Here is a 27437-nt window from a genome sequence, read left to right on the forward strand (position 1 = left end):
ACTTCTTCACTTCCTGCCGATCAGTCCATTCACTGTCACATGTCTGTGAAAAGGACCAATCAGGAACAGTCCTGCCGGTGGTGGGGAGAGAGCTTTGGCCAGTCTGATCTAGGTGTACAACCACTTCTCCTGGGCACCTGATGCAGCGCGCTAGGGATGCACAAATTACCCATTGAGCATCCCTTTTAGGAGCCGATGCAGAAAAAAAAGTATTGAAAGTGGGCGCTGAGTGTTCAGCACCCGTTTTCCAAATACGCCCCCAGCCACCTCTCCTGGGGGTGCCATACAATATTTAAATTAGGGGTCTCGTTGTCAAGGAGGCGCTAGGGTCGATTGCGTGCCCCTAGTGCCTCCTTGACAGCGGGAGCCTGTGAGCAGTCAGGTGTCCACAGGTTTAGAAAATGAACGCTGAATGTATCGGCATCCATTTTCCTAATTGGCGCACAGCCATGGGTTTGGGAAACGGACGCTTCTTAACTGAGCGTCCATTTCCCGAACCTGTCCTCTGGCACTATTTTTTAAAACTTTTTTAAAGTTTTCCTTCCTCCTACTTAATATTGCAACAATATTAAGTAGGAGGATGTACAGAAAATCAGTATTTTCTGCTTTCCTGTACAACTTTTGGGAGTGCTCAGAAATTAATGCCTCCTCTAGGCTGATGTAATTTCTGAGTGCATAACTGCTTTTTAGATGCACTTTTTTTTTTTTTTGCATTTCTGGTGATTAACTAATAGCCTTATCAACATGCATTTGCATGTGATGAGCGCTATTAGTTTCGCCGTTCGTTGGATGCGCCTTGTGGAGGTGCTAATCCCATTGTTTAAGGGGATTAGTTAGCGCCTACACAACCCGCCTCCAGCTGCAGGTTAAATAGTGTGCTCAGCTGAGCGCACTTTATTGCATCGGCCCCAGAGTGAGGCAGCTCATTTGCCTATTGTATCTTGTGACCAGGACAAGTGGATATATGCGAGTGTTCAAAAAACATGCGCCCAATTTGGATGCTGATATTGGGTCAGCCTGATAGTTGTAACTAGTAATACACAGGAACTGCAGCATGCAAAACTGTTCCATTTCACTCTTGCATATTTTGCTGCAAAATTATGTACAGGCATGGTAATTTAAGACCAAGGCTGTGCCGTAATCATGACATGAGATTTCTACCTGTTGATTTAAGTAGATGGACAGTAATGTCAAACTAATCAGAATTTTGCACCCTGGTTTGCTTTGGTTTCTGCAGTGGTGATACTGTGCTTGCCTTGATCCCTCAAAGAATTTGAAATGTGGAGAAAGTTGCCTGTAAAACTCCAGTTAAAAATTTTAGCAATTCTGTAGGGAAAGAGTTGAGAAGCTGCTGACAGAAGGAATCAACTGCTTTCTATTGTGATTATAAATGTGGAAATTTTATTTATTTTATTTTATATAAAACTGTTTATTGACAGAAAACAGCTACAAATATTTGACGTGTATGACTCAAGCATGTCAAATAATCAACAACATACAGTCACATGTTCATATACAAGCTTTTATACATTAGCCCCTCCCTCAAGATAACCCCCCATCCCCCCCTCTAACCCTGAAAGAGAATAAAATAAAAGATGCGTGTTGGGGTTCTCCTGCAATAGAAGCGTACATGATCCAAGGTAATTAATTACCTCACTTCTGGCCCATGAGGCCAGTCTTTGTAGATAGGGTTGCCAAACACTGATAAAAGTACACTTACTTTTAAATGAACAGGTGATAATTTGATTTTCCATTTGCATTAAAGTATGTAATTTATTCCTCCAAAGCCAAAAACTTGGAGGGTCCTGTTCATGCCTCTGCAAGAAATTGGCCTTCTTTGCAATGAGACATGCCTTCCAATTCAAGACACTTATCCTTCCCACAAACCAGCAAAAAGGATGCCACATCAAAAGGAACACCCTCAGGAGGAAAAAAAACCACTGGTTGGCCCACCAAAAAAATAAATACCTTCAAACTTTCCCCCTAAAAGATTGAATAGCGGGACAGACCCAAAAGCAGTGTTTCTTAAGCTACCCCTGTCCAACTGGCACTGCATAGCTCGGAGTCTAAATAGCACACTTTATGCAGCCAGGAGGGAGGCAAATGTGCCCTACGTAAGAATTTATATTGCATCTCCCACAAAATTGCATCTTCCATCAACTCAGATATGCACTTTATGGAGTGGAGGAGAGGGACGTCGGCTAAAGAGTGTATTTCTGCCTTCTACCTACCATAACGCGTTGCACAAGAAACCTCGGGTTTTAAGTTAAGGATTTACGAATGCGCAAAATCCCCATCCTGCTACGCCTGTCCACTTGAAAAAACTGTTCAAGCTGATCCACAAAAGCATCGCGAAGATGAGATTTCTGCAAGGAGAAGACATGATGCAGTTGAAAGTAGGCAAAAAAGGACTTAGGGGAAAGAGCAAATCGTGTTTGTAGATCTTGGTAAGATAACATGACAACCTGTGAGTCTACCACCTGTGATAAGGAAACCATTCCCTGCGGCTCCCACTGAGAAAAAAACAGGACCTGCATACCCGGCAGGAATCTAAATTACCCCTTATAGGTAAATACACTGATTCCTGCAGGTTCTGGCCCAGTTTTGAACAGAGTTATACCCACGCTTTTTCGTAAAGATACTACAGAAAAATTACTGCACATAGATAAAGGCAAAAGGGCCAGTCGAGCATGAAGCACATACAAAAGATCCAATGGCTTGAACAATTCCTTCTTCAGGTCCAGGGGGGGGGGGTAAAATGTGACAAATTAAATAACCAATCCTTCACGTGTCTCAATAAATAGGCCAATGTTATATTCCTCTAAATCTGGAATCCCCACCCTCCGTGTTGCCAAGGTCCTACCAAATTAGCTATTGAAATCTGCACCCTATTCCCTGCCAGGGGAAGTAGCAAAGGAATAGTTTGCCCGTCACCATAAGAGGTAAATCCTTTCATTCCAAAAATGTATTCTTTAGGGACTTTAAGAGTAGAGGTATATTTAGCTCATAGATTTTAGCAAGAGAAGTAGACAGTTTTATCACCAGATAACGAAAGGAGTGCACCGCCCACTTAAGAGGAAACGTCTATTCCCAGTCCGCCTGATTATGGGTGGGGGAAGCAATCATAAGAACATAAGAATTGCGATACTGGGTCAGGAAAGGTCCATCAAGCCCAGTATCCTGTTTCCAACAGTGGCCAATCCAAGTCACAAGAATCCAAACATTCAATAAATCTCAAGCTATTATTGCTTAATAATTAATAGCAGTTTCTTTACACTTTCTCCAGTGCAACTATATCTTTTTTGAGATGCAGCGACCAGAATTGCACACAGTATTCAAGATGCGGTCTCACCATGGAGCGATACAGAGGCATTATGGCATCCATCATTTTATTTGCCATTCGCTTCTTATTAATTCCTAACATTCTGTTTGTTTTTTTGTTTGTCATAGTACACTGAGCCGACGATTTCAATGTATTATCCACTATGACACCTAGATCTCTTTCCTGGGTGGTAACTCCTAAGATAGAACCTAACATTGTCTAAGTAGAGCAAGGGTTATTTTTCCCCATATGCATCACTTTGCACTTGTCCACGTTAAATTTCATCTGCCATTTGGAAGCCCAATCTTCCAGTCTCGCATGGTCCTCCTGCAATTTATCACAGTCCGCTTGAGATTTAACTACTCTGCATAATTTTTTTTCATCCGCAAATTTGATCACCTCACTCATCATATCCCTTTCCAGATCATTTATAAATTTATTAAAAAGCACCGGTCCAAGTACAGATCCCTGAGGCACTCCAATTTTTTACCTTTTTCTACTGTGAAAACAGTCCATTTAATCCTACTCTGTTTCCTGTCTTTTAACTAGCTTGCAATCCACAAAAGGACATCATCTCCTATCCCATGACTTTTTAGTTTTCTTAGAAGCCTCTCATGCGGGACTTTGTCGAACACCTTCTGAAAATCAAATACACCACATCTACTGGTTCACCTTTGTCCACATGTTTATTCATCCCTTCAAAAAATGTAGGAGATTTGTGAGGCACGACTTCCCTTGAGTAAATTCATACTGCTGTTTCCCATTAAACCATGACTGTCTAAATGTTTTGTGATTTTATTCTCTAACAGTTTCCACGATTTTTCCCAGCACTGAAGTCAGGCTCACCAATCTATAGTTTCCCGGATTACCCCTGGAGCCCTTTTTAAATATCAGGGTTACATTGGCCATCTTCCAATCTTCAGGTACAATGGATGATTTTAATGATAAGTTACAAACTGAAATAGGTCTGACATTTCCGTTTTTAGTTCCTTCAAAACCCTGGGGTGTATGCAATCCGGTTCAGGTGATTTACTACTCTTCAGTTTGTCAATCTGGCCTACCACATCTTCCAGGTTCACCGTGATTTGGTTCAGTTCATCTGAATCATCACCCTTGAAAACCGTCTCCGGAACAGGTATCTCCTCAGACTTACTAACATTTAATTTAAAGCTTGAAAAGACACTGAAAAGAGTATACTCCTCCATTAAAGTGACAGGAAGTATGAGGAGAACCCTGGCTAAGCCATTATTATTAAATCTTCATTGGCTTCCAGTGAGTGCCATATGTAAATTTAAAAATCTGGTTTTGGTGTTTAAAATGCTGAAAGGAGAAGGTTCCCCACAATACACAATAGTTTAATTTGGTATAAACCCAATCGACCCTTGAGATCAATGTCAGGTCATCTTCTGAAAGTTCAGGATGTTAAAATATTTAGACACTCGCTTGAAAGTAAAATCTGTTTCAGGAATGATCCCAAAATTCTGGAATGATTTACCACCTTTTATGAGAGAAGAGATGGATTTGCTAAAATCTAGAAAAGCGCTAAAAACATGTTTGATGAAAGAATATATCTAATAGTTTTGATTTAGATTTTATTTTCTTGTATGTTTTCTTTTTCTTTTCTTTTTGTATTTTCTAGTATTGTATAATTTTATGTTGTAAATCACTTTGAAAGATATTTTTTCTGCTAAGCGATACATAAAATGATTTTAAATAAATAAATAAAGTGGTCAGAGGCTCCATGGGACTTCTAAGATATACCAGCAGATCATCCACAAAGATTGTGACCTTGAACATGCTGATACCGACCGCAATACCAGAGATATTCTCATTCTGTTGAATGGTCCTCTATAATAGTTCCATCGATAAAATAAACACGAGGTGACAGGGGGGCATCCTTGCCTTGTACCATGCTGTAAAGGAAATTCAGAGGTGAGAGACCCATTTATCAAAATTTGAGTGCTAGGTGTGAGCAAAGTAAGTGAACCACCCTCAACCAATTACCATGAAACTCAAACCTCTCTAAAACAAAGAAAAGGTAATCCATGCTACTCGATCAAAACCCTTCTCGGCATTGAAGCTGATCAATAAGGACGGCATCATGCGAGAAGCGCTTCACGCAATGGAAGCCAAAGCCCATCTCACATTAAAAATAGGATGCTGCCCTTGCACAAAACCCACCTGATGATCACCAACCAACGAGGGAATAACGCATGCTAATCTATCGGAGCCGAAGAGGCCTCCCCTAACAGCCTACAAAGGGATTGAAAAAAACATGGAATCATACTGCTTAGGGACATAAACATTACAAATAGTGATTGGTTTCCCTTGCAGAGAACCCTTGAGAATGAGGAAGCAACCTCCAGGATCCCTGATCTTAGCCTTATGTTGAAATGACAACGGTTTGTTCAATAAATTGGCCAAACTTACTTTATGAGAGTCAGAAGAAGCCCAAAAAACCTTGCCTCCCCACCATCTGCGAAGTTTATTATGTATATGGGATATGTATGTTACTGGGCATAGTGGGTTTGAAAGAGTGGAGGAGGTTGGTGGGGCTACAGAAGTGTGTGAGTGTAGGTATGTATGGGTTATGGTTATGTAGGGGTATGGGTGTGGGGAGTAGGGGGATAGGTGGATTGAGGTATGTAGAAATGTGTAATATGTTTGTGGTATGTATAGTGATTTGGGGTGGGTATGTTAGATGAACAGGATGTGTTTGTGTCTTTGTGAATTAAGGAGCCATCCCGCCCCAAATAAGGCAGGGAAGCCACAACTCGGGTGGTATTTCATATTGTTATCGGAGCAAGGAAGAGGGCAGAGGCTGGGGGGTGAGCCAGTAGACATAATTTAAAGGTTGTTTGGCCCGCCCTCCAGCCTCCTTTTTTTTTAACGGTTTTGGCAGATAAGGTTTGTAACCTATGCTCTCCATTGTCACAGCTTACCTGGGCTCCTGGCATTGGTGAGAAAGGGGCGTTAAGCTATAGGTAGTGCTGCCTCTAGACAGCAGCTGTATTTGCTTCTGCGAGCAGGAACCCCTTCTAAGGCTAGGGATTCTTGGTCTGATGCTGGTGCTAGAGCTGGGGTAGGTGATGTCCATCCTCCAGCCGGGATCTACGACTCACTCTTGACAGGTTTAAAAGGTTGGGTGGCCTGCTCAAATGCTAGGGAGATGGGCATAGTTAATTTAAAAAAAAGAAAAAAAACTTCACGGTACGGATCCCCTCATTCACCCCCTTTGCGGCTTGCCTTGCTCTGGTTTCTTTCTCTAGAGGGGGCTCTTGCCATATGCCGCAAGGGATGGTGATCACATGGGGATGGCCACTGTCAGGTCTCCCGACTGCATCCTAACACAGTGGGGTGAGAGATGGTCCAGGGAGTGGGCCATGCAGACTCTTGCAGACGGATCACAAGGTCTCTTTGCGGGACCCTGCCATCGCAGCAAATGGCCATTTTGTGTGCATTGTGACATTTGTTTATTTAATTTAAAAAAAAAAAAAAGAGGAAGGCAAAAAGGGGATGTTGTTGGAGTGCATAGCCAGCAGTGAGGCTCCCGTGACAAGCTCAGCCTGGGCTCCTGTATTCTGGCTTGGCGATGGAGCTGATTTTGCCATGCGAGCCCCGGCATGATGTGCCCAGGCCAGGCTCTTTCGAATTGTGCAGCTGGTTGTCGGGCAGCCTGAGATCACGCGTGCCTTATTACCCACTCGCACCTCCCCAACCCTGCCAAGTCTGTTGGAGCCACACCCCCAGTGTGGTGCATTGTGATAGTCTGTTCTTTGTATCCTGCCTTTTGCCCCAGGACCAGGGAGACTGAGAGCTAACCCTCAGGGTCATTGATTTAATTGCGGTTGGGCTTGGGGATGCAGTTTGAGCAGCTGTTTAAGTTAAGATTGTGGCTGGGTGTTGGTGGATTTCAGCAGACATCTAGGCTATTATAAAATTTTAAAAAAGCAGTAAATGATATCTCAGCTTGGGGCACTATGAGTACTAGTGTAATTAATCTTTAATTGTAATGATGACAGCATAGGTTCTCATTAAAAAAAAAAAAAAAGTGCATTTTTACTGCAGAGCTTGGATCCTGTTACCTGTTCTCTGTGGCTGTCTGCTAGCAGCAAGTGCATCTCATTCAGGTCACTTTTAGGTCTGGCATCCTACTTCCTTTAGACCTTTTGGCCTAGAATACAAGAGTTGTCTTATGCATATGCTTTTGCACTGGGGTCTATATGGTTTTTGGTGGCAGGTTTACCCCAGCCCTAGATTGTCAATGGCCTTCCATGTTATCTAAGCCAAGGGCGGCAAAAAACATGTTTGGACAATAGACTGGCTGAATTTGCTGCTTTCTGCGGATTTTCATTTAGTGGATAACAGCCCTCTGCCTACATGTAACAGCCTATGAGATGGGGAAGTGAAAACAGTGGCGGCCATTCATCAGGTGATATATACGTATGATGTAAAATGTTCCATATAAAGGGCTAGCTGTGCACTGGCTGCAATGGGAGACACAATGGTCAAATATATATCATTCACACAACAAAACCCACCCACACCAACTGGTGTACTCTAGTACACACCAATGTCAACAACCCAAAAACACAGCGGGCTGAAATGCAGCCTGTTTGGAAGAAATTGACCGGCACGGAATAAAGACGCCGCAAGAAGAAGTTTTCTACAAGTATCTGAATCGGTTTCCTTCCTTTCCCCTGAAGCAGGACAGCGGTCCGAAACATGGCCATGTCGGGTTACCTGGGACCTTTTCAGTGCGGATAAGTACCCCGTTTTTATTTTGATTGGCAAGTGCCTAAAATTTTTTGAGGAACTTTGAAAAAAACTTTGAAAAACATAACAAAAATTGAGTATATAAATGATTAAAGCAATAGTGACCTCTATGAGAAACGAGTTGAACACATAATATGTCTACTCGTGAATAGAGGGTCTTACAAAATTTGTATGGCGTTTCTGGGTGTTATGTTAATTTTCTAACTAGTACACGGTTTATTTTTGGGTTGCAAATATATATCATAACATTTGGGCAATCCTACAGGTATTAGTCATACTTGATTAAATATACAATATATACCTGTGCTATTTTCATAAATATTTATTTAATTAAATCACACACATGTAACATGTAACATCTAAAATCTATATATCATTAACACTCATACCACATTCACACACAACACAGTGTTCCCTATTGCACAGATCCCTTTATACATTGATCATACTCATAATACTAAACACTGTATTCCCTATTGCACATATCCCTTTTACATTAAAATTCATACACTATTGTTTATTGATATACCTATAGCAATTCACACAATATTTTTAATTAATTAATATTGCTCCAACAGTTCCCATGCCAAAAACAGCAAGTATCTTCTTCTTAATTAATGTTGCTCCTTCTACATACTACTCCCTTGCTTATTCCTGCTTCACATCACTCCCGACAAGAGACTCTTGTTTCACCTAACGGTTTCCTCAAGGGATCACTTCTGAGCCATTAGTTCTCCTTCATCTTTTAGGGGAGTATCTGTTTGATATGAACTTCCTGTAGTTCTTATTTCACAGTGGGAACTTTACTTCTTATCAAAAACAGTTATTGCATTTCAATTCACTTCTTAATCCTGTTACACTCATCAATGCTTCCTACCACCTCCACTCACTATTTTCACGTAAAATTGTAGCTGGTGGATCTTTAAATTTCAATGCGATGTCATGAGCGCTCAACAGTTCATCTCCACTCAAAACTACTTCTGAAAATGCCCAGCGGTATTATTCTCATTATTACTTCCCCAACAGCTCTTCTAATTCTCACCAAATTTCTTCACAATTCCAATATTATCATAAACCTTTAACTATTTCAACACCGGTTCCCACAGGAAGACCTTGTCAGACTGGAAAATTGGGCATCCATATGGCAGATGAAATTTAATGTGGATAAGTGCAAGGTGATGCATACAGGGAAAAATAACCCATGCTATAGTTACACAATGTTAGGTTCCATATTAGGAACTTTGCTATAATGATCCCCAAAATTAGGGAGTAACTAGTATCAAGTAGATGAAAAATATGACTAGTATACTGAAACCATTAATTATTTGTGAGTCTCTCCATGTATGAATAGAGTTTTAGGCTAAACAATTAAAATGTTATCTTTTCCTGTACGTACCAGGATCAGTCCAGACGGTGGGTTATGTCCCCTGTCCAGCAGATGGAGTCAGAACAAACTTCCGAGGGAGGTGCTACATAAGCCCGCATCCCTGTTCTCATTCCCCAGTACGTTTCTGACTCCAGCAGATTGGCAGCAGGGGAACAGAGTTCCCCAGGACAGGGACAGAGTTCTGCAGCTAGGTTCTGCAGCTAGGCCCTTGTTCTGTTTTCTTCTTCTGTGTGAGGGATCAAGCTTTACAAAAAAAAAAAAAAGGTTAGACTCAGTTCTTGCAGCGGTGCTCATGATCTTCAGAGCCTGCTGCTCACGCGGAGCACTTGCTGGCAGGTCTGGGGATTTCTCTCTCCACCTATCTCTCTCAGATTTTGGTTGGGGTAAGTTTATGTGGATTCCTTCTTTTTAGGTACTCCTCTGTGTGCGCCGGACCGCTGGGGTGGAAGCCGGTGGTGCTGGTCTCTTCCCCCCCCCCCCCCCCCCAAATCTTCTGACTACGGTCGGCCGCGGTGCTTGAGGATTCAGGGGGGGGAACGACGTCTGGAGCGGTCCCGGGCTTAGGCCCGTCTGCGGTGCGGAAGAGACCTACCGTGTGCCCGCGCCCCGCCTCCTCCCTTCCCCAGCGATCAAGCCATGCCGCGATCGGTGGCATGTGTGGATTGCGGCCGTCCTGGGAACCGGCTCTCGCGGGAGGGGCTGTGCACCAGATGATTCCCTGGTGGGGAGACTAGCACACGGGAGGAGGACTCATCCGGAGTGCGTGGGCCCGATGCAGAGGGACGCCAGCGGCAGGCGCCGTTCCCTCGAATGGCGGGAACAGCGGCCATCTTGGGCCAGGTTCAGTCGGACGCCGGATCCTCGGGAGAGGACGCGGTAGGCCTGTTTTCGGTCCCGCCCCCTGTTTTGACCACAACGGAGTCGCCAGAGCCCCTCTCGGTCCCGCGGGAGGACCCCACCCCACCCCCCACGGGCCTCCCATCCTTTTCACCGGAATTTGTTGTGCTGATGCACAATGCCTTCTTACAGCGTATGGCGCAGCCTGTGGAAGTCCCCTCGGGCCCTTCACCACCCAAGTTGGTATGAATGGACCTTCCCTGGAGGGGGGTCCCGTCGCAAGCAGGGAACAACCCCCTCTTGGGGGCCCAAATGGAGGGGGACGACACTCGGGTTTTACGCATTTTCCAGCTCGACGAACTGGACGATTTGATTCCCCATATCTTGCTGGAGATGGATCTCAACGCCCCGCCGGAACCTTCGAGCACGGAGTCTCAGGCAAAGAAAGGGGACCCCTTACTGGCGGGACTCCGACCAACAGGGAGGGCTTTCCCTACTCACTCCACTTTCCTTCAGCTGCTCTCGAGTGAATGGGATTTACCCGAGGCCTCCTTAAAGGTTAGTAGAGTAATGGACAATGTCCGAGGAATTTTTGGAGATACTCAAGGTACTAACAGTCGACTCCGCGGTCTCAGCGGTCACCAAGAGGACCACCATCCCGGTCACGGGAGGCACAGTGCTAAAGGACCTCCAAGATAGGAAGCTCGAGGTCTACCTCAAGAGGGTGTTTGAGGTGTCCGCGCTGGGGGTTCGAGCAGCTATCTGCAGCTCACTGGCGCAAAGGGCAAGCCTCCGATGGGTTCAACAGCTTCTCACCTCTCAGGAACTTCCCCCAGAGGAAGCTCTCCAGGCGGACAGATTGGAGGCTGTGGTGACCTACAGAGCGCACGCTTTATATGACCTCCTGCGGGTCCTCGCCTGATCGATGGTGGCTGCAGTCTCCGCCCGTCGTCTGCTCTGGCTCTGAAACTGGTCGGCAGATTCCTCCTCGAAGTCTCGTCTGGGGTTGCTTCCTTTCAAAGGCAAGTTTCTCTTTGGGGAAGACCTGGATCAGATCATGAGGTTGCTCGGGGAGAATGCGGTCCATATGCTTCCAGAAGACAGACCCCGCTCCTCCAGGTCCTTCAGTACCTCTAGAAGCCATTATCGCCCTCAGAGACACTTCTGTAATACGAAGCAACAAACCCCCCGGACTCCGGTTTCCCGCTCGAGCTCCTGGAACTGGCCCTTTCGAGGGCGCAGGCCTGGCAGGGACGGCCAGGCCCACAGCGCCTCCACCAAGTCCGCCCAATGATGCCAAGCGGGCCCGCGCGCCGATCCCTAGGATAGGGGGTCGGATTTCCCTCTTCTACGAGGAGTGGGCACGGATTACGTCGGATCAGTGGGTCCTAGATATTCTAAAGCACGGCTACGCATTGGATTTTGTCCGACCCCCAAGAGATAGATTTCTCTTCTCCCCTTGTGGCTCCCCCCAGAAGCAGACCGCGGTTCGGCAGACTCTAGACCATCTCCTGGACCTGGGGGCAATATGCCCAGTGCTCATCTCCAAAGTGGGCAGGGGTCACTACTCCATATACTTCATGGTACCCAAGAAGGAGGGCACCTTCCGGCCAATCCTGGACCTCAAGTCGGTAAACAAGTCTCTCAAGGTGCCACGTTTCAGGATGGAAACCCTCCATTCGGTGTTGGCTGCAGTACACCGCGGAGAGTTCCTGGCCTCCTTGGATCTCACGGAGGCGTACCTACACATCCCAATCCTCAAAGCGCATCAGCGCTTCCTCCGGTTCAAGATCCTAGGACAACATTTCCAGTTTCAAGCCCTCCCTTTCGGGTTAGGTACAGCCCCATGCATCTTTACGGAAGTCATGGTGGTGGTGGCAGCGGCTTTACGACGAGAGGGAGTCCTTGTGCATCCATACCTGGACGACTGGCTCATCCGAGCGAAATCTCTCTCCCAGGGTTGTCGGCGGTTGGCAGAGTGGTACAGCTCCTACAGTCCCTTGGCTGGGTCATCAACTATGCCAAGAGCAACCTCCTTCCGTCCCAGTCGCTGGATTTCCTGGGGGCGCGGTTCGTCACAGCAGAGGGCAAGGTGTTCCTCCGACCGGAGAGGGCTCAGGCCTTAAGAGTCCAGATTCAACACTTCTCGGCCCTCCCGGAACCCACAGCCTGGGACTACCTTCAGATCCTGGGTACCATGGCATCCACCATAGATCTGGTACCCTGGGCGTTTGCGCACATGCGCCCACTTCAGAGGGCCCTCCTATCCCGCTGGAAGCCGGTGTCGCGGGACTTCCAGGCACTCCTGCCGATTCCTTGTTTTGCCGAGGAAAGCTTCGTCTGGTGGTTGGACCCGTGGCACCTGGCCCAGGGAGTCTCCCTAGATGTTCCCGACTGGATAGTGGTGACCACGGATGCCAGCCTCTCGGGCTGGGGGGGGGTTTGTCAGGCCAGCTCCATATATACAGGGCCAGTGGACGGCAGATCAAGCACGATGGCCCATCAACCGTCTGGAGACCATGGCGGTCCGCTTGGCTTTGCAGGACTTCCTTCCCCTCGTCCGGGGACACCGGAGAGGATGGCAAACAGACGCCGCGGCAGCCAGTAGTTCGAGGTGAGCGGGAGGAGCCACAAGTAGTGAGAGGTAGGCGGGGCGAAGCCGTCGAAGACCGACGGTCGCAGCAATCAGGTATTCTCTATGGCAGCGGTTCTCAACCTGTGGGTCGCGACCCCGGCAGGGGTCGAACGACCAAAACACAGGGGTCGCCTAAAGCAGGTCCCCAACCACCGGTCCGCGGACCAGTACCGGGCCGTTGGGGTTTTTTGCCGGTCCGTGGCGCCGCGGCTGCTGCGGGGAGGCGGGGCGAAGCTGGAGACCTGCCTCCTCCAACCCCAAAAGGGAAGAGACCAGTGGCGTAGCCACGGGTGGGCAGGTGCCCACCCAACTGGCACCGGAACTGCAAGGCTGTCGCGGGATCCCATCCCCGCGACAGCGAACAAGAGAACCCACGCCTCGCGCGCCATCACGGCACACATGGGGAAGCGCTGCTGCGGCCGTATGGCCAACCGGTCTTCCTGTTCGGGGGGGAGCAGAAGCGCCGCGCGCAGCTTCCACTTTCTCCCCCAAAGCAGGAAGATCAGCTGCCTCTCCTGCTGCCACCGGCCTCCTGCTATCTTCGGGCGTCGGGCCGATCTTCCTGCTTGGGGGGGGGGGGAGGGAGGGAGGAAGCGTACGTTGTGCGCTGCGCTTCCGCTCCCCCCCCCCCCCCCGACAGGAAGTTCGGCGGGCTGTACGGCCCGACGTCCGAAGATAGCAGGAGTCCGGTGGCAGCAGGAGAGGCAGCTGATCTTCCTGCTCTGGGGGAGAAAGCGGAAGCTGTGCACGTGCTTGAATGTGTATGTGTGGATGAGAATGGGAGTGTGTGTGGGTGAAAACTGGAGCCTGGGTGTGTATGTGGGTGAGAATGGAAGCTTGAATATGTGGGTGAATGGGAGCTCGAATGTGTGTATGTGTGGTTGAGAATGGGAGCCTGGGTTTGTGGGTAGGTGACAATGGGAGCTTGAATGTGTGTATATATGGGTGAGAATGAGAGCCTGGGTTTGTGTGGGTGGGTGAGAATGGAAGCTTGAATATGTGGATAAGAATGGGTGCTTGAATGTGTGTATGTGTGGGTGAGAATAGAACCTTAAATGTGTATATGTATGGATGAGAATGGGAGCTTGAATATGTGTGGATGAGACTGGGAGCATGGGTTTGTGGGTGAGAATAGGAGTCTGCGTTTATGTGTGTGGGTGAGAATGGGTGCCTGGATGTGCGTCTGTGTGTGCATAAGAATATAAGCCTGGGGAGGGGTGAGAAAGTGAGAACTTGTATGTGTGTCTGCAGAGAATGTGAGCTTGTTGGGGGGTGGGGGGGGAAGAGCATATGAGAGTGACAGCTTGAGTGTGTGAGAGGGAGTCTGTGAGAGAAAGCGTGTATGTGTGTGTGTGTGTGGAAGGGAAGAAGACAGTAATAGAAGAAAGACACTGAAAAGGAATTAGGAAATGAGCTATAAGGGAAAAAATGGGAAAAAGAGACCAGGACCAACTGATTAGAAAAATACAAAGATCAGACAACAAAGGTAAAAATATATATCTATATTTTGAGATGTTAGCAATTTAAATATAAGCAACACAACCTCTCTCTCAAAATTTATGGACAGGTAGGAGCCGTGTATAAAATCGTAATAATAAGAAGGCTAAAGTACCACAAATCACCGTGAATTATGTTTGTATCATTAAGTAAACCTCATACTTAGGCGTAGATGTGAATGCTATGCTGCATAATTTGGCATTATTTATCAGTAAAAAAAACAACTAGTAGACCTGCATGCCTACAGCCCACCCATGTTAACCTTGTGCCCACCCAAAAAATCAATTCTGGCTACGCCACTGGAAGAGACATGGCCCAAAAAGCTAGCGCGTCGCAGTAAAGTATGTGGCTGGAGCCGCGCAGGCAGGAAGGAGGTGTATCAGCCACTGTAGGTGCTCCTCCTACTTCCTTCCTGCCCGCCCTGCCCCGGAAGACAAATATTGCCGGAGCCACACGGGCAGGAAGGAGGAGGCGCGTCAGCCGCGTGCAGAAGAGGAGCAGCGGGGCCGGGAAGACTAGGGCCGCTGCAGAGCCCATCCTGTGGCAACCCGTAAAGAAGAGGCCCAGAGGTGAGAGAGAGGTGTGTGCGAGTATGAGAAGAGTTGAGAGATTGTGTGTGAGAGTGAGTTGAGAGACTGTGTGTGTTTGCAGAGACAGCATGTGAGAGCCTCTGTGTGTGTGAAAGAGACAGCATGTTAGAGTGAGAGCCTGTGCTTGAGCAAGGCAGCATGTGGGGGTGTGAGAGAGCTTGTGTGTGAGACTCAGACAGCCTGTGCCAGTGAGAGACTGTGTGTATGAATGATTGCATGAGAGAGAGAGCATGTGACAGTGAGAGCCTGTGTGTGTATGTGTGTGTGAGAGAGAAATGCACGTGAGAATGAGAACCTGACTGTGTGTTTGAGGGAAGAAGATAGGTGGAGAGAAAAGAAATAGAAAAAAAGGCAATATAAAAGGAAATGGCAAAAAAATAAAAAAGGGAAGCAGATGTAAAAAAAAAATAAATTACTTTTTACTGATTGGCACATGTAATCTTTGGGAATGTGCAAGAGTAGCACTTTCTCTATGGCGGATCTCACAATGTACGAGATCAACATGGAGGACGTGGAAACCCACGGGGCCTGCACAAAGGAGGCAGCAGAATGGGCTTCAGTGCCAATAGCAGCAATCAGCGCCTCCCCAATAGCCACGTGGCAGTAATTAGATTAATTGTTTGACTCAGCTGGAGGTGACAAAGTATGAAGTGGGATGTGAAATCAGCTTGATCTGGTGGAGAATTAGGATTGCTGTTACACATGAACTGTATTTGGCAAACATTAAGGGAGCCAGGATAATCAATTGAAGCCTGCAGCTGAGGACTGACTCATTATGAATCATGTAGAAATTAGTGCATTTTCCAGATTAGTCTGCATAACACAATTCTCAACATTCAGCATTATTTCTGCTGCATAGAGTTTTATCTGAGAGGCTCTGAGGTTGTGAGGGAGCCAGTAAGAGTGAGAGCATGAGTGTGTATGAGAAAATCCAGGGGAGTAAGAGTGTGTGTGAGTGGGGGGGGGGAGGGGGAGAGTGTCTTACACCCTGAGAGTGTATCAGTGTCTGTGAGAGTGAGAGGTTATGGTGGGTATAAGAGCATGAATGTGTATGTATGTGACAGTGTATGTGTGAGAGAGAATGGACATGTGAGTATGTGTGAGAGAGAGAGGATAACCTCCTAATCCTCGACAATATCAGGGTGACTGGAAATCAAGAGCTCCCATGTATGGACAGCAGGGGCTTTTTAAAATCCTTATTAGTTTTAATTATTGTGTGTTATTTGATATATGTGCTGTTTTGAAATATTTTATTGGTGTTTGGGAAATTATAAAATGTATATGATTTTAATTAATAGAAATTCTATTTATCAGTAATTTTAAAATATTCTTTTATTAGTATGGTTTTACTATTATAACTGATGCTTTATGTTTAATTTTATTGTTTTATGAGGAATGGTGGTTCTGTTTATAAATGTCATAATAAATAAGTATGCACTAAAATCCAACCCCATCCATAACCCCGCCCCCATATGACCAAAGCCCCACCCTCGCCCCGCCCTCACCCCGCCCTCGCGGGGCGAGGGCAGGGCGAGGGGTCACCACAACATGAGGAACTGTATTGCGGGGTCACGGCATTAGAAAGGTTGAGAACCACTGCTCTATGGGCTTTCAGAGATCAGCTGTCCAAAAAAATTGTCCTGATCTAAACAGACAACCAAGTGGCCATGTGGTATGTCAACCAGCAGGGAGGCATGGGGTCATACCTCCTGTGTCAGGAAGTGGTCCAGATCTGGTCCTGAGCTCAGTCCCATGGGATGGTGCTCCAGGCCATGTATCTGGCTGGAATGGAGAATGGCATAGTGGACAGGCTGAGTCGGGCCTTCAGGCCCGCCTTTGGAGGAACCTGGATGTGGACTTGTCATCTCCCCCTGCAATTGGAAGGTGACTCAATTCTGCTCCCTGTACAGGTCGGACAGCAAACCAGCCTCAGATGCCTTTGCTCACCTTTGGGGCAAGGGCCTTCTGTACACATATCCTCCAATTCCTTTAGTAATCACGTTTCTCCTGAAGCTTCAACAGGACTGGGGATCATGATCCTCATAGTCCCTCATTGGCCAAGACAGGTCTGGTTCCCACTCCTGCGGGAATTGTCCTTCTGGGAACCGATCAGTCTTCCCCAGATCTCATCACGCAGGATCAGGGCAAGCTGCGGCATCCTAACCTCCAGGCCCTGTACTCACAGCCTGGATTTTGAGAAGCTGATCCTGCAGCTGCTCAATCTTCCTGAAGATGTGTCTCAGGTCCTGGTAGCTTCTAGAAAGCCTTCCACTAGGAAGTTATATGGAGTGAAGTGGAGGAGGTTTTCCGTGTGGTGTGAGCAAAAGGCCCTAGATCCTTTCTCCTCTTCCACGCAAAAACTGCTCGACTACCTTCTGCACCTATCGGATTCTGGCTTAGGGTTCATCTGAGTGCTATTGGAGCATACCACCAAGGTGTGGATGGTATGCCCATCTCTGTATAGCCCATAGTTGTATGCTTCATGTGGAGCCTGCTTCAGTTGAAGCCTCCCCTAAGGCCTCCCGCTGTGTCTTTTGGGACCTCAACATGGTGCTAACTCAGTTGATGAAAGCTCCTTTTGAGCCACTGTGCACCCTTCACCTGACACTGCCCTTGCATCATGGAACAACCACACTTACAGTTGCTAATAAGGTTTGCCCCCTACAGTCAAAACAACTTAAATCCCATAACAATACTAGAAAACCCTGGTACAAGAATTGAAAGAAATGAAACACAATCTTAGAAAAACAGAAAAGAACTGTCGCAGAGACCCGACCCCCACCCTCCTCGCCCGATAGAAACATAGAAACATAGAAATGACGGCAGAAGAAGACCAAATGGCCCATCCAGTCTGCCCAGCAAGCTTCACACATTTTTTTCTCTCATACTTATCTGTTTCTCTTAGCTCTTGGTTCTATTTCCCTTCCACCCCCACCTTTAATGTAGAGAGCAGTGATGGAGCTGCATCCAAGTGAAATATCTAGCTTGATTAGTTAGGGGTAGTAGCCGCCGCAATAAGCAAGCTACACCCATGCTTATTTGTTTTACCCAGACTATGTTATACAGCCCTTATTGGTTGCTTTTCTTCTCCCATGCTGTTGAAGCAGAGAGCCATGCTGGATATGCATCGAAAGTGAAGTATCAGGCACATTTGGTTTGGGGTAGTAACCGCCGTAACAAGCCAGGTACTCCCCGCTTTGTGAGTGCGAACCCTCTTTTCTTCTCCCCTGCCGTTGAAGCAGAGAGCTCTGCTGGATGTGTGAAGTATCAGTTTTTCTTCTCCCCTGCCGTTGAAGCAGAGAACTATGCTGTATATGCATTGAAAGTGAAGTATCAGGCTTATTTGATTTGGGGTAGTAACCGCCGTAACAAGCCAGCTACTCCCCTCTTTGTGAGTGTGAATCCTTTTTACCACATTTCCTCTTGCTGTTGAAGCTTAGAGCGATGTTGGAGTCACAGTAAGCATGTGTATGTTTATTTAATAAGGGTATTGTCTCCAGGCAGTAGCCATCATTCTGGCGAGTCACCCACTCTTCATTGGCGGCCTCTTGACTTTATGGATCCACAGTGTTTATCCCACGCCCCTTTGAAGTCCTTCACAGTTCTGGTCTTCACCACATCCTCCGGAAGGGCATTCCAGGCATCCACCACCCTCTCCGTGAAGAAATACTTCCTGACATTGGTTCTGAATCTTCCTCCCTGGAGCTTCAAATCGTGACCCCTGGTTCTGCTGATTTTTTTCCTACGGAAAAGGTTTGTCGTTGTCTTTGGATCATTAACACCTTTCAAGTATCTGAAAGTCTGTATCATATCACCTCTGCTCCTCCTTTCCTCCAGGGTGTACATATTTAGATTCTTCAATCTCTCCTCGTACGTCATCCGATGAAGATCTTCCACCTTCCTGGTCGCCCTTCTCTGTACCGCCTCCATCTTGTCTTTGTCCTTTTGAAGATACGGTCTCCAGAACTGAACACAGTACTCCAGGTGAGGCCTCACCAAGGACCTGTATAAGGGAATAATCACTTCCCTTTTCTTACTCGATATTCCTCTCTCTATGCAGCCCAGCATTCTTCTGGCTTTAGCTATCGCCTTGTCACATTGTTTCGCCGACTTCAGATCATTAGACACTATCACCCCAAGGTCCCTCTCCTGCTCCGTGCACATCAGCCTTTCCCCCCCCAATCGAATACAGTTCATTCGGATTTCCACTCCCCATATGCATGACTTTGCACTTCTTGGCATTGAATCTCAGCTGCCATATCTTCGACCACTCTTCCAGTTTCCTTAGATCTCGTCTCATTCTCTCCACTCCTTCCGGCGTGTCCACTCTGTTGCAGATCTTAGTGTCATCCGCAAAAGACAAACCTTACCTTCTATCCCGTCCGCAATGTCGCTCACAAAGATATTGAACAGGACCGGTCCCAACACCGATCCTTGCGGTACACCACTTAAAACCGCTCTCTCTTCAGAGAAGGTTCCATTTACCATCACACATTGTCTTCTGTCCATCAACCAATTTGCAATCCAGGTCACCACCTCGGCACTCACTCCTAAGCTTCTCGTTTTATTCACCAGTCTCCTGTGCAGAACCGTATCAAAAGCTTTGCTGAAATCCAAGTATATGATATCGAGCGCTCTTCCTTGATCCAATTCCTTGGTTACCCAGTCAAAAAAGTCAATCAGATTTGTCTGACAGGATCTTCCTCTGGTGAATCCATGCTGCCTCTGGTCCATCAATTCTCCCGACTGTAGATAGTTCACTATTCTCTCTTTCAACAGTGACTCCATTACTTTTCCCACCACCGAAGTGAGGCTAACCGGTCTGTAGTTACCAGCCTCCTCTCTGCTCCCACTCTTGTGAAGCGGGACCACCACCGCTCTTCTCCAATCACTTGGCACCACTCCCGTTTCTAGGGATCTATTGAACAGGTCGCACAGCGGTCCCGCCAGCACATCTCTGAGCTCCCTCAGTATCCTTGGATGAATCCCATCAGGCCCCATGGCTTTGTCCACTTTCAGATTCTTTAGCTCTTCCCATACATTATCTACTGTAAATGGATTTTCCTCTGTTCCGCTTCCCTCCAGTTTCTTGTTGTGTAGAGATGGTCCTTCTCCAGGGTCGTCTTTAGTGAACACAGAGCTGAAGTATTCGTTTAATATTTCTGCCATTTCTTCGTCTCTCTCCACACATTGATCATTTCCACCTTTCAATTTCACTATACCACTTTGGACTTTTCTCTTTTCGCTGATGTATCTGAAAAATGTTTTGTCACCATATTTTATCTCCTTGGCAATCCTCTCTTCCGCTTGACTTTTTGCCAACTTGATTAATTTCTTAGTCTCCCTCAGTTGAATCAGATATTCTTCTTTGTGCTCCTCCCTTTGGGATCTTTTGTATTTCTTGTATGCAGTTCTTTTAGCTTTAATTTTGTCAGCCACCTCCTTTGAGAACCAGATAGGTTTCATTTTTCTTTTGCTTTTCTTTACATTTCTAACATATAGAGCAGTTGCCTTGGCGATTGCTCCTTTTAGATTTGTCCACTGCTGATCCACATCCCTCTCATTTTCCCATCCATTTAGTTCTTCCTCTAGGTACTTCCCCATTTCCTCAAAGTCTGTGTTTTTGAACCGATACAAGTCTTCACTACACAGCTATAGAGTCATGCTAAATAATGTCAAAAAAACTTCTATGCCACTAAAATTCACCAATACCAGTTCAATCCACAAGCCCTCTTTGAATACGTTACCTCGCTCACCAAACTAACCCCAACTGCCATTCCAGAAGAAGAAGCCAAAGCTAAATGCGAGGATCTTGCAACCTTCTTCCAGGACAAAACCAATAAATTGCTAACACGCTTTCCTTCTATCCCCCATGCCCCCCCAAAAAACCCACCCCTCCTATTCAAATAATCCCCTTAGAAACCTTACATCATTAGAGCTCACCACGGCTCTCGAAATCGAGTCCATATTTAAGAAAGCCAAGCTCCTCCCACCCCTCAGACACTATCCCACAAAACTCCTCAGTACTATTCCCAACGTAATAGCCCAACCCATTGCTAACATAATTAATGCATCCATTAAACTAGGAGTAGTACCCACTTAAACAAGCAATAGTCAAGCCCATTCTAAAAAAAACCTAAGCTTGACCCCACCGACCTGTCCAACTACCACCCCATTTCTAATCTACCGTTCATCTCAAAAATCTTAGAGAAAACCACCAATTGGCAACTCACTGATTACCTAGATGACCATCAAATCCTCTCTCCTTCCCAGTACGGTTTTCGTAAATACCATAGTACGGAAACCCTCCTCCTGTCCTTGACTGGCCACCTTATCAAAGGTCTAGATAAAGGACAATCTTATATCCTAGCCATCTTAGACATCTCAGCGACCTTTGACACCATCAGCCATAATATCCTCCTCCAGCGGCTTAATGAGATTGGAATAACTGGAGTTGCCCACAGCTGGTTCAGTTCCTACCTCAGCAACAGAAACTTCAAAGTCAAAATTGGAAACCATGAGTCTAAAGAAATCCCCCTTAACCAAGGTGTCCCTCAAGGCTCTTCCCTGTCATCTACCCTCTTCAATATATACCTCCTACCGCTCTGTCAACTCTTATCCAATCTCAAGCTTCCATACTATCTTTACACAGACGATGTGCAAATTCTCATCCCTATCACTGACTCTCTACCCAAAGCCCTCAACACCTGGGAATCCACACTAATATCAATCAATAAACTCTTAAATAGCATCCATTTTGCCCTTAACACTGCAAAAACTGAGCTTATGCTTATTTCCCCAACAACCCACTCCCACGCCCTCTCACTGCATCACGTGCTTCCGCCCCACATCTCCTTTTCCCAACAGGTTCGAGATTTAGGGGTCATGCTAGACGATCAAATCAACTTAAAGAAATTCATCAGCTCAACACTTAGAGTGCTTTTACAAGATACATACCCTAAAGAAACTTAAACCCCTGCTCCATTTCGCTGACTTTCGCACGGTCCTACAAACTATGATCTTTTCCAAAATCGACTACTGTAATTCTCTTCTCATTGGTTTACCCCAAAACGCCATCCACTCACTACAAATTCTGCAAAACACTGCTGCCCGACTCCTCACCAATACATGAAGCAACGAACACATTACACCTGTCTTAAAAGAATTACACTGGCTACCAATCGCCTCCCACATACAATACAAGACACTTTCAATCATTCATAAAGCACTACACAACCCTGACATGAACTGGTTTAAGGACTCTCTCCAATTCCATTCCTCCTCCAGACCAACCAGAAACCAATACCTTGCCACCATACCCACTCCCTCTCCCAAACTCACCAACCTCGCATCTTCCAAAGCACGAGCACTCTCCTTAGCTGGTCCTGTCTTATGGAATACAATGCCTGCAGATCTACGCCAAGAACTGTGCCCAAAAAACTTCAAGCAAAAACTCAAAATGTGGCTTTTCACACAGGCCTACACCTAAAATTTACATCTCTGCCACCTAATTTCCATTGTCCCACCCCCATACCGTAAACATTTTCTCTCCCTTTTTCTCCTCCCGTAGTCCCAACCCCTCGGTACCCAACCTCATTTTCAGTTTTAATGCATTCCGTTGTTTTTATCCTGTTTATATTATATGGCACATTTATCCTTTAAATATCTTATATATCACTGATACTACCCTGTAAATTTCTTACATAATGCTGTTCACTTTAGTTTAAACCCATATATTCCAACATGTTTCTTGTCATACGCCTCTGGCGTAATGTTTTTGTTCAGTGTACACCGACGTGATATCTTTGATGAACGTCGGTATATAAAAACTGTTAAATAAAATAAGTACCTGACCTGGAAGGTCATATTTTTGGTGACGGTCACTTCAGCGCGCAGGGACCGCGAGCTCCAGGCCCGAGTGACTTATCCACCTTTTACCATAACAGGGTGGTCTTGTACATGCACCCTAAGTTCCTGCCTAAGGTGGTGACGGATTCCCATCTTAACCAGTCAATTGTCCTGCCAACATTCTTTCCCAAACCCCATTTGCACCAAGGTGAACGAGCAATGCACAGTTTGGATTGCAAGAGAGCCTAAGCCTTCTATCTGGAGCGGACAGAAGCCCATAGACAGTCCACCTAACTTTTCATTTCTTTTTACAGGAATAGGTTGGGAGTTGCCATTGCGAAACAAACACTATCCAATTGGCTAGCAGATTGCATTTCTTTCTGTTATGCCCAGGTGAGACTGCATGTCGGGGATCATGTCAAGGCTCATTCTGTCAGAGCCATGGCAATGTCGGTGGCCCAGTTGCAGGCAGTTCCAGTGGAGGAGATCTGCAAGGCTGCGACATGGCGTTCTCGCCACACTTTGCATCACACTACTGTCTAGATAGAGACGGCTGATGTGACAGTAGGTTCAGCCAGTCTGTCCTCTGGAATCTGTTTGAGGTTGAGAACCCAGCTCTCCCTCCTAGGGCCTGTTTGGGTTCAGGCTGTCTCCCCCTCTGTTACCAACAGCACTGTGGTGGTTGTGCCCGTTGACACCTGGTTGGTGCTTATTGGTCCCATTTTTGTGTTGGGAAGCAGCCTGTAGCTAGGTATTCACCCATGTGTAAGGACTGCCATCCTATTTGTCCTAGGAGAAATCAGAGTTGCTTACCAGTAGCATGAGTTCTCCTAGGACAGCAGGATGTTAGTCTTCACAAAAGACACCTATGAGACTGAAGAGGGACCCCGCGTGGATTAAGACATGCTGGGCATGCTCAGTGTGCTTGGTCAAAGTTCCTGAAACTTTGACATATGTTTTTCATGCCGGGCTCCATCTGATGATGTCATCCATGTGTGAGGACTAACATCCTGCTGTCCTAGGAGAACACTTGTTACATGTAAGTAACTGCTTTTTTACATTATCTTGATTCTATTAAGAGTTTTCTTGCATAATAGGCTGGCTCTATTTCATGGTCAGTGAATTTGGATATACCCTGATATCACAAGGGTCACTCAGGATCGTAGGAAAAGAAATTTGACTATGGGTTCAGAAGTAGTGCCAATTGGTACATATTTCATATTGTGTTATCTTTGTAAATGCATTGTGAAGTGCCTAAATGTGAATTATGTATATTTTGAACTATCTCATTTGAGGGCTTTTCTGGATTCTCATGTTAATGGTTAGCTCTCTTGTAGTTCAGCATTTGAACTTGGCAACACTATGCTCTCTTTTTTTCTTTTTTATTATGCTATTTCTTCTTTCTTTTTGCTCTGTTATGTCGTTTCCCCCTTTTTTCTTATAAATGAGGAATGTGTATTTGGCTAACTATAATCTGGATTTTTTCTTTTTTTTTCTTTATGTTGTATTGCTTTATACATTTCATATTTTTCTGTAACAAGACTTCTTGTGTTGAAATATATAATCATTAAAAATAAAAAAAGGATGGAGGGTGGGCACTAAGGGGGCTGCAATGCAGGGACATTTTTTTTTATATACTGTATATAGAATTATTATTTTTTTTTGTAAGTGTGTCGTGAAGAAAAAAGCTGAAACACCTCGGACTATTTTAAAAATATATATTTTAATTGGCGAGAAGGGAACTGTTTTATTTTTTTTAAGTGCCTGCTTTTTCAGCACTAGCCAGCAAAGTTTAACCAAGGAAAACAGCCACAGTAAATATAGCTGGTCAAATTTTGACAATCTAGATGCATCTAAAAATAACCAGCTGAAATTAGCCAGTTATCTTACATAGTCAAGAACCGTCGGAAAATTGCTCCAATCTTTTTTTTAAGAGCCACCAGTGGTCATTTTCTAAGATCACCTACAGGCTTTTGAATCTTAGGCATATGGAGACCCTTGGAGTAGATTTTCAAAGATACGCGGTTCCTGGTACACACACATGGACGTGCTGATTTTATAACATGCGTGCATGTTATGATACCCATGCGTGCCCAATTTTATATCGACACTCGTATGTGCGGGTGGGGGATTTTCTAAAAAAAAAAACCCGCTGCAACAAGATGGGGCCATTCCCGGTTCCTTGATTGAAGCGGACTGGGAGGGAACTTCCCTATCCCCCAACCTCCCCCTTCTTCCCTTTTCCCCTCTCCTCCCCAACCCCTAATCCCCCCAATTGCTTACATTTTTTTTGTTTTAAAACCTACTTCCTCTTCAGAGGTGAAGTCCATTCCAATCACCGGACAGCCGCCAGCGTAGGCTTCCCTAGGACAGGGCCTAATAGCTCCTGCCCCTGGCCAGCCCCTTTCACAGACCTCGGCACTTCTGCACGTACTGGGAGATACGCGTTTGGACAGGCCGTTTTGAAAATGCATTTGGCGTGCAGACGGCCCGGCCACGCGTGTAACTCCCAGTATTTGTGTGCGCCAGGCTTTAAAATTTATCTGTTAAATTCTGAGGGGTTTCACTGAGAGCTTTGCAAATGCAGTATTCTGAAATAAAAATTAAAGCATAACACTCAAAAATCAATTATTGTGATTATTACTATCCAAGTGTGCTTGGTGCCTTAATATGTAGGGTTAGCATCAACATGCAGTTTTTTTTTAATTGAGATTTTAGAATTTATGTAATGAATAAATAATGGTTTTTGTTTGCTCATTGTAGATAATGTGGTTCCTTTTTCATCATGTTATATTTCTGGCTTAAAGAAAGCAATGTTACATTTTTTTTTTTTTAGGTAGCTTGTGCTTCTTTAAAACTGGCATTTTAAACTTTTTTTCAATTCAAAAATTTCTTTTCTTAAAAATATTAGTTCAAATGTGTATGTGACAGGGTTGTTGAATCGTAGCAAATTTCTTTTTCATTTTTTATGGACCTGTGCTTACCTAAAGAAGAAGCAAAAGTTTCACGTAAACCAGCTTTATGTTAATATTTGATTGTAAGTAGAGAAGGATATTTAAAACATGATTTGCTATATCCTTCCTTACAGATTTTCTGGTGCACTGGAGATGGAAAACAGAAGCCGTAAGAAGAAACAAGGGCATATTTATAGTCATAACATAGTTCCTTTGTTAAATTAAAGATGAAGACCTAAGGAAACAAAGTTGTTGAAAGTAATTTTATTTCTGACTTGTTTTTCTGAGAAAGGAAGTATCAGTAACATGCGATAAAGCTTACTGCTTTTCAGCCAGCAGAAAGAAAACCACAGTGATCAATAAACCAATTACTTGAAACCCTTGTAGGATTTCTGTACCCAAAACTAATGTGGAATGCAATAAAGCTGCTGGAAATTGGATAAAGGAATTTTTTTTTTTAAAGTTTGTTTATTGTTTAAAGTATAGTCATTAAGGAATTTCTTGCATTTAGTAAATGTATACTTTATGTGGATGTTAAAGCATGCATGTTATGTTTTTGGTTAAATTATATATGCAATAAACTTGTTACTGCATACTGAAAGGTATATTCCTTGTATATTTTTGTTCTGTGTTATCTGCTACAGACATTTAGTTTAGAATCATAATTTTGCTAAATAGCTGAAGGGTTTGAAGCTTGCCAATGCTAAAAATCAGCCTAAACAAATGAAAATTCTTGGTGTCATCCCAAAAAGCCAATGGGAAGCACTGTGTGCTCAATGCCATGCAGATGAGTAGAGTAGGATTTTCAGCTTCAATTTTTGCTCCTTGTAAATAGGAAGGAGTCTGAGATCTATTCCAACCTAATTAATAGTGTCTGAAAGAATCAAACTACATAAAAAAAGATGTTTTAGAATTGTCTTAAAATATTTAAGCACATTTTTTTTAAAAAACTCTACTACTAGTATAGGTTTTACAAGGATGCCAGAACTGAATTCTCCAGTTTTAGAGAATAAGAAAATGTCTTGATAAAATCTATGATAAGACCGCAAACATATATATTTTTCTATAATAGCAATAATATAGAATTTTCAAATCACAATAGGCTCAATTCTGCAAAATTCATTGATGTGGGGAAAATGTATGCAAAGAGGGAAGAAACAAAAAAAAACATAAAACATGGCAATTAAAGCCCATACAGCTCATCCAGGCTGCCCATCTAGACATTTTGCTCAGCATTATAGTCTCTTCCTGTTTTTCAGTGATCCTCTCTGCTTTTCCCATGTTTTCTTGAACTTTCGTGTCCACCACTTCCACAGGGAGGTTGTTCCATGTGTCCACGACCCATTCTGCAAAAAAATATTTCCATAGATTACTCCTGACCCCAGAATCTCCTTTTATTTATTTATTTATTTATAGGTTTTTATATACCGATAGCCGTTTGCACATCGTATCGGTTTACAGATAACTAAAACTTTTTGACAGTGTCATTATACAGAACTTTTGGCACTGCCATTACATAGAACAGTAAACTCTGCATACAAGAGATAAACATCAACAAACAGTAACTGGGTAACTATTTATAGGGAACGAC

At 45.0% G+C, this 27437-nt stretch overlaps 1 protein-coding gene across 2 annotated transcripts in view; it reads left to right on the forward strand.

Annotated features, from left to right (window-relative positions):
• LOC115093945 (RNA-binding protein 44-like) overlaps positions 1-26447 on the forward strand; it is a 219062-nt gene extending 192615 nt beyond the window's left edge. For both annotated transcript variants that reach the window (XM_029606424.1, XM_029606422.1), the window contains exon 11: positions 25981-26447. The gene's annotated coding sequence lies outside the window, so the exon portion shown is untranslated. The remainder of the gene's footprint in view (positions 1-25980) is intronic.
• The last annotated feature ends 990 nt before the right edge of the window (positions 26448-27437 follow it).

Source organism: Rhinatrema bivittatum, chromosome 6 (assembly GCF_901001135.1).
Source record: "Rhinatrema bivittatum chromosome 6, aRhiBiv1.1, whole genome shotgun sequence".
Classification (NCBI taxonomy): domain Eukaryota; kingdom Metazoa; phylum Chordata; class Amphibia; order Gymnophiona; family Rhinatrematidae; genus Rhinatrema; species Rhinatrema bivittatum.